This window comes from Hippocampus zosterae, chromosome 13 (assembly GCF_025434085.1).
Source record: "Hippocampus zosterae strain Florida chromosome 13, ASM2543408v3, whole genome shotgun sequence".
NCBI classification, from domain to species: Eukaryota; Metazoa; Chordata; class Actinopteri; order Syngnathiformes; family Syngnathidae; genus Hippocampus; species Hippocampus zosterae.
The window spans coordinates 6,118,389-6,131,560 of NC_067463.1; positions in this window are offsets into that span (position 1 = coordinate 6,118,389).

Below are 13,172 nucleotides of genomic sequence, written 5' to 3' on the forward strand. Positions count from 1 at the left end.
TCAACAACAACAACAAACATCCAAACGCTAATGCTTTGCTTTGTAGACATCTTATAAATTCCATTGAATGAATTCCCCAAAAGAAATGGTTGGGTTTTCGTGTGTGTGTGTGTGTGCGTGCACCATTACTGGAAGAAATTTGGGAGTGTGTCGGTGAATCTTTGGTGTGCTTGTAGACTTGTCAGCACAACATCTCCCCTGCAGCCATATTGGATTGTACGGCGTCCCCGCTGCAATTCCTCTGTGGTTGAGCAAGGCGGCCAATGGAGCAGCGGGGAAGGGCACAAAAGACATACGCAACGTAAAGAGGCATCCCCGGAGAGAAGAGTGACACCAAGCAGGCGCCTTCCTCCTCCTCCCCCTCCTTCTCCTCCTCCTCCTCAGCGCCGTGATTAATAACCTCGACGCCCCATAATCTCTCCATCATCTATCTATGTAAATGCCCCCAGACCTGCAGCGCCAAGACTCTTTGACTGATGGCTGCTCCCTCTCTCTCTCTCTCTATGTTTGTGTGTTCTTTTTTTTTTTTGCAGATGCCGTATTGGCAAGTGTGTGAGGGGATGCAAGGAATGGAAAAGATACTCCCTTCCACTGGAAGCTATGGTCTTCATCATCACTAGTGATGGGTGATACTGAAAGGTTTGGCGTTGAGCATCGGCATATCAAGTAAATACAGGGCCAGGATAATCAAGGTTCAAAGTTCAAGGTCAACTTTATTGTCAAATACAGTATGCTTGCATGTGACATGCAGCATAGATGAAATTTCTGATAATGATACCAGTATGAGGTTAATTAGACGATACCAATATACATGATCATTATAAAACATAATACAGTATGACTCAAATACCGGAACGGTACAGTGTGATACAGCACAATACAAAACCACATTTGTTGTCCGTTCCAGAGTAAATACAGGGCCGGTCATGTGACATCAAAATCATTGTGCACAGATAGCAACATGATACCATATGATATATCGATATGATAGGTGGTTCGCAAGATTTAGTACTGATCTGATATCACGTGGATACAGTACCCCTCGGTCCAGGGCCAGTATCACAATACGAGAATAATCTCAATAGGATACTAACATTCATTCATACATTCATCTTCCGAACCGCTTCATCCTCACTAGGGTCGCGGGGGTGCTGGAGCCTATCCCAGTCGTCTTTGGGCACTTGGCCGAATTGGTAGCCAGCCAATCGCAGGGCACACAGAGACGAACAACCATGCACGCCCTCGCCCACACCTAGGGACAATTTTGAAAGCTAATAGCTAATAAAGCAAGCTAATAAAACAATAGGATAATAGTTATTGTGCTGGTTTCAGTACTTCAAATGTTCTACGACCTAAAATGACAAAACATGCGGTGGTTGGGTGGTCCATTTATTTTCGAACCGGGACGTGTCTAGCTACCAAAAGCGTCAGGAGTAAAACAAACAAAAATAAATATTTTAAAATAAACGTTTTTAGACATATCATATCATAAGATTTTTTAAAAGTATTTTATGTTTTACGGACAAACAAATAAACTACACAATGGTCACCTGACAGTATATTGTGTAAAATGGACAGATTCCAAATGTTATATGTGGTTAAAATGGTTATTTCTATGATTTCCCATCATGTTTCCATTTGGACTCTCTGAGCGTCTTCTTACAAAAGACGTCCGACCGATGCCAAGGGAATTAAGCAGACGACATTTACAAACGATCAGATTACGCGTGATCAATGGACGAGAGGCTCGACTTCCGGTCTCGAAGGTTTCACGGTGACGTCACACACTTTTCTGGGTGCAAGTTGTACGCGATTTCGGATGGCACCGCTTGCAAATAAAACCCCTTCCGTGTCATTCGATCGAGCAGATCAATTGAAAAAGCGGAGTGCTTTTTTTCTTGTGCAGTTTATTTTTGCAGTTTATTAGCAACAGTCATTCATTCATTCATTCATTCATTCATTCATTCATTTTCCAAACCGCTTGATCCTCACTAGGATCTTGGGGGGGTGCTGGAGCCTATCCCAGCTGTCTTCGGGCAGTAGGCGGGGGACACCCTGAATCGGTTGCCAGCCAATCGCAAGGCACACAGAGACGAACAACCATTCGCACTCACGCTCACACCTAGGGACAATTTAGAATGTTCAATCAGCCTGCCATGCATATTTTTGGAATGTGGGAGGAAACCGGAGCACCCGGAGAAAACCCACGCAGGCCCGGTGAGAACATGCAAACTCCACACAGGGAGGCCGGAGCTGGAATCGAACCCGGTTACCTCTGCACTGTGAAGTCGACGTGCTAACCACTGGACTAGCGGGCCGCCTAGCTACAGTCATACTTTAAATATTTGAAGTGTCAGTCAAAAAGAAGACGTGACGCGAGGCGAATTGCTTCCGATGGAGATGCAACATGAAGGTATGTTGATTGAAAAATAGATGTGATCATTGAGGGACTCGCTAAGATACATTTTTTTCCGTTGCTTTGATTAATGGAACAGTTGTACTGTGGAGAGACGACAGTAAGCTAGCCATTCTGTTTTGCTACGTTACATCCCAACCAAATATTTGATTAAGGCTGGGAGAAAGACGACAACAACAACAACAAAACAACAAATCGGCTAAATCGATCACGACAATTAGTCGACACAAAAAGTTCTGCCTCCAAACTATAATTAATAATTTTACAAGGATATTTGCGCTGCCCGGAACCATGTTTGGCCATTGATTGTGTTTACCGCATGGCATTTGTTGCAGATGGACGTACTCAGTCAATGGGAACCTCTTGGAAAGGGAAATTAAAAAAAAAGAATGAAGAAGTCGCTTAACTTAAAAAAAAGGATAAATATGCAAAGTGGAACTGGACTAGCTCGCAGACGGAAACATGGATCCTGTAAACCGACCAGCCCACACCACAAAAGGTATTTTTATTTTAGTTGTTTTTTTACTCATTAGCGAATGTAAAATACCATTGCTTGCTTATTTGAACACACGCCATGGTGGTTGTAGATGTAGTAGGTCTGGTTGCAAGTGGAAGCTTCTCCAGCTAACTTAGCTTAGCATGACTTGCTCTATTAATGCATCGCTTAACAGTGATTGAGTGTAAAATGTGATTATTGTAAAAAGATTTGTTAGTGACATCCCTTCATGTTATATTTAAAAATAGTTCCACTGTCATTTTTTTATGATGATTTGAGGAGGCAATTCTTGTGCAAATATTCCAATGTAGCTGTATATTTCTTTGCAATGTCAGATGAAGAAAGGCTCAAGCATTTGTTCAGACATAAGCCATTTTATTGGGCTCAGTTTTTGTTCAGTGCTTGGCTGCAAAGCAAGAGGACAAACTTGGATATATTTTTGGATGCCGACTGTTCATTTTTGTGCCTCAACTTTCACGGTGCCTGACGCCAAATAAAGCGATAACCGAATACACCTTTGACAAAATGCCTTCCGTGTTTGGGCCAAAAAAGAAGCCCTGACTGCACACCACTGCTTTTCCGCATCCTGGCCCCTGTTGTTTTACAAAAAATGAAATTGTTTAAAGTGAGTCAACTCCAAAATGACCACCCATTACATTTTTGGCCATTACAATGTTGGTCAAGCTATCGGTGGCCTGATGTGCAGTCCAGTCGTAAATGTGCTCACGGGAGTCACATGACAGGACACCTAACTGTTGTTTTTTTTGTTTTTTGTTTTTTTGTCCAAGAAGTTGCCTTGGAGCATCTCCTGCGAGGGCAGACATGTTGTTAATAATGAAGGCAGTGGCTGGAGGCACAGCGAGGCTAAACTTCCTCTAACAAGTGGCTGCGTGACAGCGCAGACATATGCTTCTCGCTTACCCCCCCCCCCCCCCCCCCCACACACACACACACACACTCGCCAGCCCTCCACGCGCTCACGCATTTCACACACGTCCGAGGCGGGATGGGGGAGAGACCTCCGCTGTTGCCGCCTGCCAAAGGACGATAAATCAAACGGCTAATGGCCGCCAACGTGATAATTACGAGCCGGGCCTGCGTGGCATGAAAGGGAATTTTCGCCTTCGAATGTGTGAAAGCGAGTGATGGGAGGCTGCGCAGTCGGAGGTTTAGCCACAAAAAAAAAAAAACGGAGCACTTTTCTTTCTCAGTGTTGCCCATGGAAAGAAAACGACTTCTTTTGGGGTCGTTTATGAAAATCAATCAGCAACTGTGAACCAATTGACAAATTCATTCCTGCTAGTCGGTCAACGTCGGTTCTCGGTGTCCTCCGAAGCCGTTCTATGCTATAGATGGATAAAATCAATACATTTTTATACTATGGAATGACGTTAAGTCTCTCTGAATGGAGTTAATAACTTCATTGAAGTCAATGAATAACGGCAACATTACAAGATTTAGATGCAGAAAAAGTTTGTTTGGTTGGCGTACGAAGGTCATAGTAAGTCTGTCTCATGACTGTTTGGGACGTGACTGAAAAGTCGAGATAAAAAAAAAAAACCAACAACCTTTTTTCCAAATGCCAAATTTAGTGATTTTTAGATACGAATTGAATGAATGGGCCATCGACCGTACGACGCAAAACGGCCGTCAGTGACAATTGAACTCTGGCCGGCCGGCAAATCAGCGCATGAGCCAGAAGGAGACGACGATATAGCGTACAAAAAGCAGAGCACCGGATAATGACATCATCGAGTAATTTAAGCTCAGCTAAGCGTTGCTTTTGACTCGGACTTGATCCTTGCTTGTCATCTGAGCGTGTGGAGCAACATTTTGCATACGCGCATGTTTTATTTCATGGAACTCCTGACTGTGGATGATATGAGAAACGAGGACTTCTCGTTCGAGATCCCCCGTGACAGCAAACTTAGCTAATGACATGTTGGACTGCAGAGACGGCAACTAAAATTGACATTTAAAATGTCTGCACAAATTCTAACATATTTTTGTTCCGAAAAAATGATCACATACAGATTGAACTTTTGGGGGGTTTCGGGGAGGGGATTTGGCAGGTTGGGTGCTGGGGCCATATTTTGGTTTAATGGCGGCTCTGCTGTGAAGGGGCTAGCCAGAGAGGATCGTAAACACCGCCTTTGCAACCACATTTAAAATCAATCCTTGCAGCCACGGGCTTCCCAAACCTTCCTCATTTTCACCCTGTCTCTCTTTTCGGCGCCTTTCTTTTCGTCTTCTCCGCTCCCGTCTTTGTGTTGAGCGCCGTTGATGCAGGCAGCACTTAAAAGACGAGCGTAGGGGGGGGGGGGGCGGTGTGGAGCTCCCGAGTTTTGTGACAGCGGCGCCGGCTTTTATTACCTGCTCCCCCCCTACCCGGCATCAACCCTTTTGCAGCCGGCAGCTTCCAAAAAGAAAGTGGTCAAGCGCACGTGCACAGGTGTGCGCGGTCACGCCGCTTGCACCCTGACGAGCGCGTATAATCGGGCCATTAGCGCGCCGCACGTCCGAGGGCCGGGGGCTCATTTGCCGCCATCCAAGCTGTTACCTTGGCTCATGATTGACTTCAAGATGAGCTGAATATCTTTTTCTTTTTTTTTCTTCTTTTTTTCTTCTCTGCACGACCGCATGATTGCGTCCGTTTTTTGGCCTCGACTGCCCAATAATGTAAAAGTGATCAATCACACAATGACTTGAAGCTTTTTAGATGATCATAACACTGACTCCAAAGTTGAAAAAGCTGACCAACAACGCCTAAGATTTGCCATTGATTGCGTGATTTACGACTTGGAAGCCAGAAAATAACTGGTATGACCAGCCAATGATGTCATGGCTAGAAACTAAACACTTGGGGCCGAATTCACCGAAGCACTTTGTGGCTTCTACATGGCGCCGACCAATAAAAATGGAGCAAACGGGCTAGCGTTTAATTCACAGAGCGCACACACACAACACACACTTGCTGAAATGCGTACAGAGATACCAAGTCAAGTCAAGTCAACAGTATTTCTCGAGCACTTTCAAACAGCCATCGCGGCATACAAAGTGCTGTACATGGAGCGATTTAACATGCACAATAACAGTAAGACAAATCGGAAATAAAGGCGGTAGAAAGCACCAAGCAGTAAAATCAAGAACAAATCTAAGTCATGCTGAGTCGAACGCCAAAGAATACAAGTGAGTTTTGAGGAGGGCTTTAAAGATACCAAGCGGAATGCGTCTCGGTGCGCCGGTGGTGTTTGCGCGTATTTAAAATGAGCGCGATATGCGTATATTTTGTGGAGAAATTGCCCGCCTCAATGCAAATGAGCCTCATAGATAAACGTCTAATTCACTCACACCAGCGCTAATCGCCACACTCCGTTTTAAGTGATGCAAATCGCGCCTAGAAAACGCTGCTGTAAACTTGGTGCTCTCTTTTTTTGGGAGGTGGCGGGGGGTAGGGAAACACATTACAATCTGCAACAAAACTCAATGGCAAATTTTTGGGTGGATTCAGCCCTGAATGTTTAAAGCGGGTATATTATCACAGCTCGAACATGTAGCTATGTGTAAAATAATATCAATTTTTCCAGGACCAATAGTAGCATTTGATCGGCATTTGAGCAGGATGTGGTTTCACCACACTTGGCAGACACGCCAATGGCGTTTGAGAGCGGTGACAGTCGCATGACTTTTCACGATTTTGAAGTCTCATTTTATATTCTCGCCAATTTATTTCTTTATTTTTTATAAATCATGGAAATTTGTGGAGGTGGTATGTCAAATTTACAAACCATGTTTACTTTCACATTGCAGGAAATTCCGTGTTGGTTCCTCATCTCAATCTTCAGCATCCTTGGATTGAGAGTGAGAATGCTCTTGATTTTGAATAGTTTCAATGTTCAGGTAGCTGAGCCCAAAAGCTAAAATGCATAAATGTTCCACAACGCAACTTTCACATTCTTCCTTCCTCTTTGGATCGAGTGAAAGATGACAATTGATCATCTTGCAATACCGATTTTGAGCTCATTCACCTGCAAAATTTGCTATCAGCAGAAAAAAAACCCATTTCTCAATGCGCAATTGGGGATGTCACCTTCTAAAGTCCATAACACCATCAAGAAATTCCAAGAATCTGGAGAAATCTCGACATATAGGCGGCAAGGTTGAAAACCAACTTGGAATGACCGTGACCTTCGAATCATCAGGGAGCACTGCATTAAAAATAAGCATCATTGTGTCGAGGATATTGCCACAATGGCGTCAGGAAGACTTCACAACAGCATTGTCAGGAAACACACTTCGGCACTATGTCCACAAATACAAAACTTAGTGAAAGACATATACGGTCTCAACGAGAAAGCAGAAACATCGCCGGCTTCCTTGAGCCCGAGCTCATCTGCACCGGACCGATTGCGGTGGGCGAGTGCGCTGTGGTCTGACGAGTCCACATTTGAAATTGTTTCTAGAAATCATCCTAGTCATTTTTTTCCCTGATAGTGTATTCAATTGATTATACCCTACTCAATTTCACAACTTCCATATCTTATTTTTACGAGCTACAACCCTATTGATTAAAAAAAAAAAAGACGCACAGTGGCAATGAGTGTGACTCCCATTTTTAAAAATCTGACAAAATAACTGACGGTGGCCCGTTGTCCAGTGGTTAACATGTCAACTTCACAGTGCAGAGGTACCGGGTTCAATTCCAGCTCCAGCCTCCCCGTTTGGAGTTTGCATGTTCTCCCCGGGCCTCCGTGGGTTCTCTCTGCGCACTCCGGTTTCCTCCCACATTTCCAAAAACATGCTTAGCAAGCTGATTGAACACACGAAATTGTCCCTCATTGTGAGTGTGAGCGCGAATGGTTGTTTGTTTCTATGTGCACTGCGATTGGTTCCTGCTGCCCAAAGACGGCGGGGAGAGGCTCAAGCCCCCCCCCCCCCCCCAACAATGAGGATAAAGTGGTTCGGAAAATGAATGAGTGAATGAAAAAAATCGTGTGTGTGCGCGCCCGTGTGGTTAATTGGCAACCGTGCCCACACAAGAGCAGAAGAGTCATCACCAAGCTGCGGGCTTCTTTTGACGGCAACGCTTTCTTCATGCTTGGGTTCCGCCGTCGGCGCAGTGAAAAATGTTGTTGCTAGGCAACAGGCATAACAATGACACAGGTGCTCGCTCGCCTCACTCTCTCCTTCTCCCATTGTCGATGCCTCCCGCATCCTCCCGGTCGCCGTCATGTGGAAACGACACTTGCGTCATGTCGTTCTCCCAGAGACGTACGGAAATGTATGAAAATATGTTATTTAAAAATTATTATTATGTATTATGACCATGGGTAGATTGAATGTTTTCTGTGCTTTTTGAAAATATGTTTCCATTCATGAAATTTAACAAAACAAAACAAAAAAAAATCCAAGCAGCAGTTGATTGGCTTGTTAACAGTGGCTTGCCGAAAATTCCCGTAGCACTAAAAATGCGTCATCACAAATCACGTGACTGCGCTTCCGTTAATGATTGGTCCCAAGAATGTCAACAGGAAAAAAAAAAAGCTCTGCTGTGCATGAGCAAGTAAAGCACCACAAGTATAAAAGAAATGTTGCTGAACCGGCAGGTTGAACTGTACTCTAACCCGAAAACACTTTCATAGCATTTCACACTCACCTTAAAACTTTACTCTTAAAAAACAAAAAAAAGCACAACAAAAACTGACATATGCAGCAAAAACCTCTCAACTTAGCTACTCCCTGAAATACAAATATCCATTCAGTTCACTTGTATTTAACCGTTGGAAACAATAAATACCACACATTTAAAAACGAACAACAACAAAAAACTCGCTGATTCAGCGTCCGCTCGGAGCCTTACGACTAAAATGCGAACCCGAAGTCAGACATCTAATCTGTTTACATGCCCCGCCCCTCCCTCCCCCTCGTAGTTACATCACCATCATGATTTCTGAGCTTGAGCATATCAATAAGAACTTTCTTCACTTGATGCTACGATTCAGGCTGGTATCACTCAGGGCTCATTGATAGATACAACAGCATTTTAAAAATTTGAATGGTTAAAGAGGACATATGGAAAATGTATGAAAGAAAATCATTTCCCGAGAGCTTTCGCTACCATCTAGTGTGAAACGAAGCAAGCAATTAATTAGAAGTTTTTATTCCTTCCTGAAAATCAGCCTGTGATTGTGCCCTGTTAAGAAAAAGTGGATTTTATTTGCATTAACCCCCCCCCCCCCCGCCCCCACACACACAGTTTTGTTGCCTGTGACTTAGAAGCTAGGATGGGCGAATATCCAGGCTCACTTTCAAGTAACAGCTGGACACTCAAACACTCATATCGTCCAAGCGTATATAACATATAACCATTTTTTTTTGTTTTGGTGGGGGTGCACAAATGAGCAGTTTGCCTCTGATAAGTGACGCATGCTCGATCGAAGTTGTCCATGCAGGTATTTGTGTTTTGTGATATGTCCACGGACCACATTGAGACAGCGGAAAGAGCACGTCCAATGCTAAGTGCTAGCACGTAGGTGCCAGCTCCCATCTCCACCGCGCTCGTCGTCTTCTTCCTCCGGATGACTTTGAGCTTCCGTGCCCCTCCGCCTTCTGTCTCTTCCTCACGCACCCCCCCCCCCCCACCTCAGCCGACAGTCTTTCGCCCTTAATCGTAAGGCTGTGGCCGCCGCCCCCTCCTCCGCCCGCCCACACACGTCTTCCTCATCACATCATCCACCCCCCCAGTCCCTCCCATCAGCTGCCCCCACCTCCTTTCCTTTTACGCTTGTCCTCTCTCCATCCCCCCACCCCCCTCCCGCGACAACCCTGCAGTTAGCAGCTGCCAAAGGCCGATTCTCTTCATCACTCACCCACGCACTTAGCAAGACAACACGTGCGGTCGTTTGCCACACGCCGCCACCCGGCAAGGTGGGATAAAGTGTGGTGAGGGGGCGGGCGTGTGTGTGTGTGTGTGGGGGGGGGGGGGGGCATCTCACCACTGACCCCTATGTCACGTGTGATGGACGGAGGGGTAAGTGGTGGACTGCTGAGTGAGAAGCACACTGGTGAGGCCATGTTGGTTAAGGCACACTTTCGTTCTTGTGCATCTCTGCCACACCTCGTGTGTGTGCGTGTGTGTGCGTGTGCGTGCGTGTGAATGGCAAATGGCCCATTACGGGAATCTTCCAAGTGCAAAGTCCGTTTCCCAGCAGTCAAAGAGTGAGGGGGAGTCGGCAAGAGGGAGGGAGGGAGGTAGAGAGGGTGAGGCAGGAGGAAGGCTGGTGTGTGAGGACACCTCCATCCAATCTGATCAATGGTGATATTAATCTGGGCACGAGTCAGCACCGACGACCCGGTGTTTGATTAAAAGACGGAAGAAATATGACATCACCGATAAATCTGTTTGTCAAAATGTCTCATGGCAGCAAGGGAGAGGAATGCTGGACGGCGTCAGGGTCCTCTTTAAAGGAAAGCAAACCATAACAACAAATTAATACAACTTAAGGCAAGGCAAGACGGCTTTGTTTATTTATATAGTGCATTTCAGACGCATGTTAACTCAATGTGCTTTTCAAAATTAAAAGTGCATTTTAAAATGCTCCAGAAATAGAAGATAGCTTACTTCAAATTCTAGAAGAATGTACAGTGCAAGAAAAAAAAGATAAATGCTTTAAGAGTATGAGGGGGCAAGCACATTTGTTTTAATTGCTCTTAAAAACATTCTCACTTGGGGCTGGCTTCATTTCTGCTGGCGGCTTACTCCATTGTGTGCAGCCTAACAGTTAAATGCTGCTTCACCATGTTTGCTTTGAACTGTAGCCCCCAACCACTATTTGACGCCAGTCTGCAGACTTCGGAGACCAGCCGGGTTTATATTTCGTTAGCATTTCTTGAAATGTATTCGGTACCGAAATCATTCAGTGATGTATAGATTTACAAAGAAGAACCCAAACCTGATCATAAACCTGAACCACAGCCCTAATACAAATCCCAACAACCACCACAACACAAAAAAGCACCAAACCTTACCCTCCATCCCACCCAAAAAAAAAAAAAACGAAACCACAACCACGAAACAATCCGCAACCCCATTCGTGTTAGAATAGAAGACGTGAGACGTGTTCTGCTCTCCCATCATCCAATTCAACAGGGTCGCCCCTCTGCCACCCCACTCTTAAGTATGCAGAAGCAACTTCAACCCTGCGGGGTCCGATTAAAGCTGCGGCTCCCGTACGCACCAAAAATGGATTCTGTGAGATTTATCCAATCTGACCTTTGGCAATAAATTCTTTCAGACTTTTGCTTGCGTTGCCCTCATCGACTTGCATTCCAAACTGCATCATTTTGCATTGATAAAAAGCCTCCGTAGCACACAAACACTAAATCATCCAAGCTAAAATATCAAGCCGCAAGGGCTTTTCAAGGGACTTCCTCAACTCGAGTAAATGTCTGAGGTTCTATTGTATTATATCAATTGATTGATTACCAAAATAAAACTATTTAGTGATGTTATTGCTTACAATCTGCATGGCATCTCAACATTGCAGGTTCCTGTTCCAAAACTGACAAGGATGAGGGTGGGGCGTGGGGTGTTGTCATATCAGGAGCCCGTTCCGCTAATTGAGCGCCGCATTAGACCCCAAGGTCTGCCTGGCTGACGTTTTCTTAATCCATGGCTGTTTAACGCTAGCTGAGCTTGAGTAATTAAGCAGATAATCTTCAATTAAACTGAGCTCGACCCCCAACGCGCACCCCTCCCCACCCCCAAGATAAATGGCCGCCGCGCATTGTGAGGGGTGGATTATTTCGGGCCTGTGATGCTGTCGTCACAAATGTACAGTAGACTAGCGCTGGCTCATGTGCCTCTTTAGCGGCCATGTTGGCAGGGGCGACTGTCCCGTCGAAGGTCATGGACAATGTGAACATTAGCTTAGCATCACTGTTGGCGCGCAGCTCAAAAGGAGCGTGTGGTATCGAACCATTCCTATCTATGACCTGCTTTGTGACGTTCGCGAGGCGAGCCCGTCGACACTGTGACGTCAGTTTTCGTGGAGAGCGTGGGAAGATGCCAAATAAAACACTGAAAGAGTAAATGCTAATGTACTAGACTGAAAATTAAATACAACTGAACTGTCGTTCAGTTGTATTTACAACAGACTGTAGTAGAAAAGTTTAAAAAAACAACATGTTTTGAAATATGTTCAAAATGTACAGTACTGGATTTACAAAAGCTTCGTTTGAAAATGTTTGATTGATTGTTTCTCACGGCTTATCTTTTGGTAAATAATTTCTATTCCGGCGACTCTTTTGCATACCGCAAGAACGACGTCGCATGCCACTTGTGGTACTCGGACCACACTTTCAGAATCCCTGATTTATCTGAAGCTAAGACCTAAATGCAAGTTAATCTTGATCTTGAGACGTTCTTTTGGAAGTCACAAATGCCCCCCGCGAAGTGACCGTGAAGCATTTTCCACTCGCTCACTCGGGATTTTAGCCGCCTTGGCAACACGTCCGCCTCGCAGCATGAGGCAGCATGTTAAGTGGATTTACCGCAATTAGAATCGCCATCAAAATTTATTGCACGCGCTCATATATTTAAACATTCCCTTCCCCGGTTATTATTAGAGACACTTTGCGCGAGGCACAGCGGGCTGTTAATTATCTCCGATGTAAAACCATTCACGTCGATACGAGACGCTCCGAGCGGTAGCGCCAGCCGCCACTTTGATGTTGTTGTTGTTGTTGTTGTTTTTTACGATTGCATGCATTTGAACCACTTCCTGCTTTTGAACCTTCCAAGCCTGCTGCTTTATTTTGAATGTGAACATATCTTATATGCTTCTGTTGTGGTGGTTGGGAGGGGGAGGGGCTTAGCTCTGTTGAAAGATTTCACTTTGAAACATTGTTAGTAATTACATGGTAAAAATGTGAAAACTCGCTAAAAATTTTTTTTACATCAATCATGTAATGTTACAGTACTGAAGTTGCAATTTTGTAGGTAAGTTTTTTTGTTTTTTTAATGAAGATGAAAGCTAACATATTTTGTGAGGGAAATGGTAAATTGAAGAGACTATTGTGAAAAAAATCAAATTTAAAACTTTATACGTTTGTGTTAACAAAACTATGAGAATTATTTTTGGAAAAAAATCAAAATGAAAATTTTGAATTTCATGCGAATTAAGGCAGACATTTTTGACAACATGGTCGACTTTGGCATTTAGTTTTTTTCAGCAATCATTGTCACAACACTACAAGTGT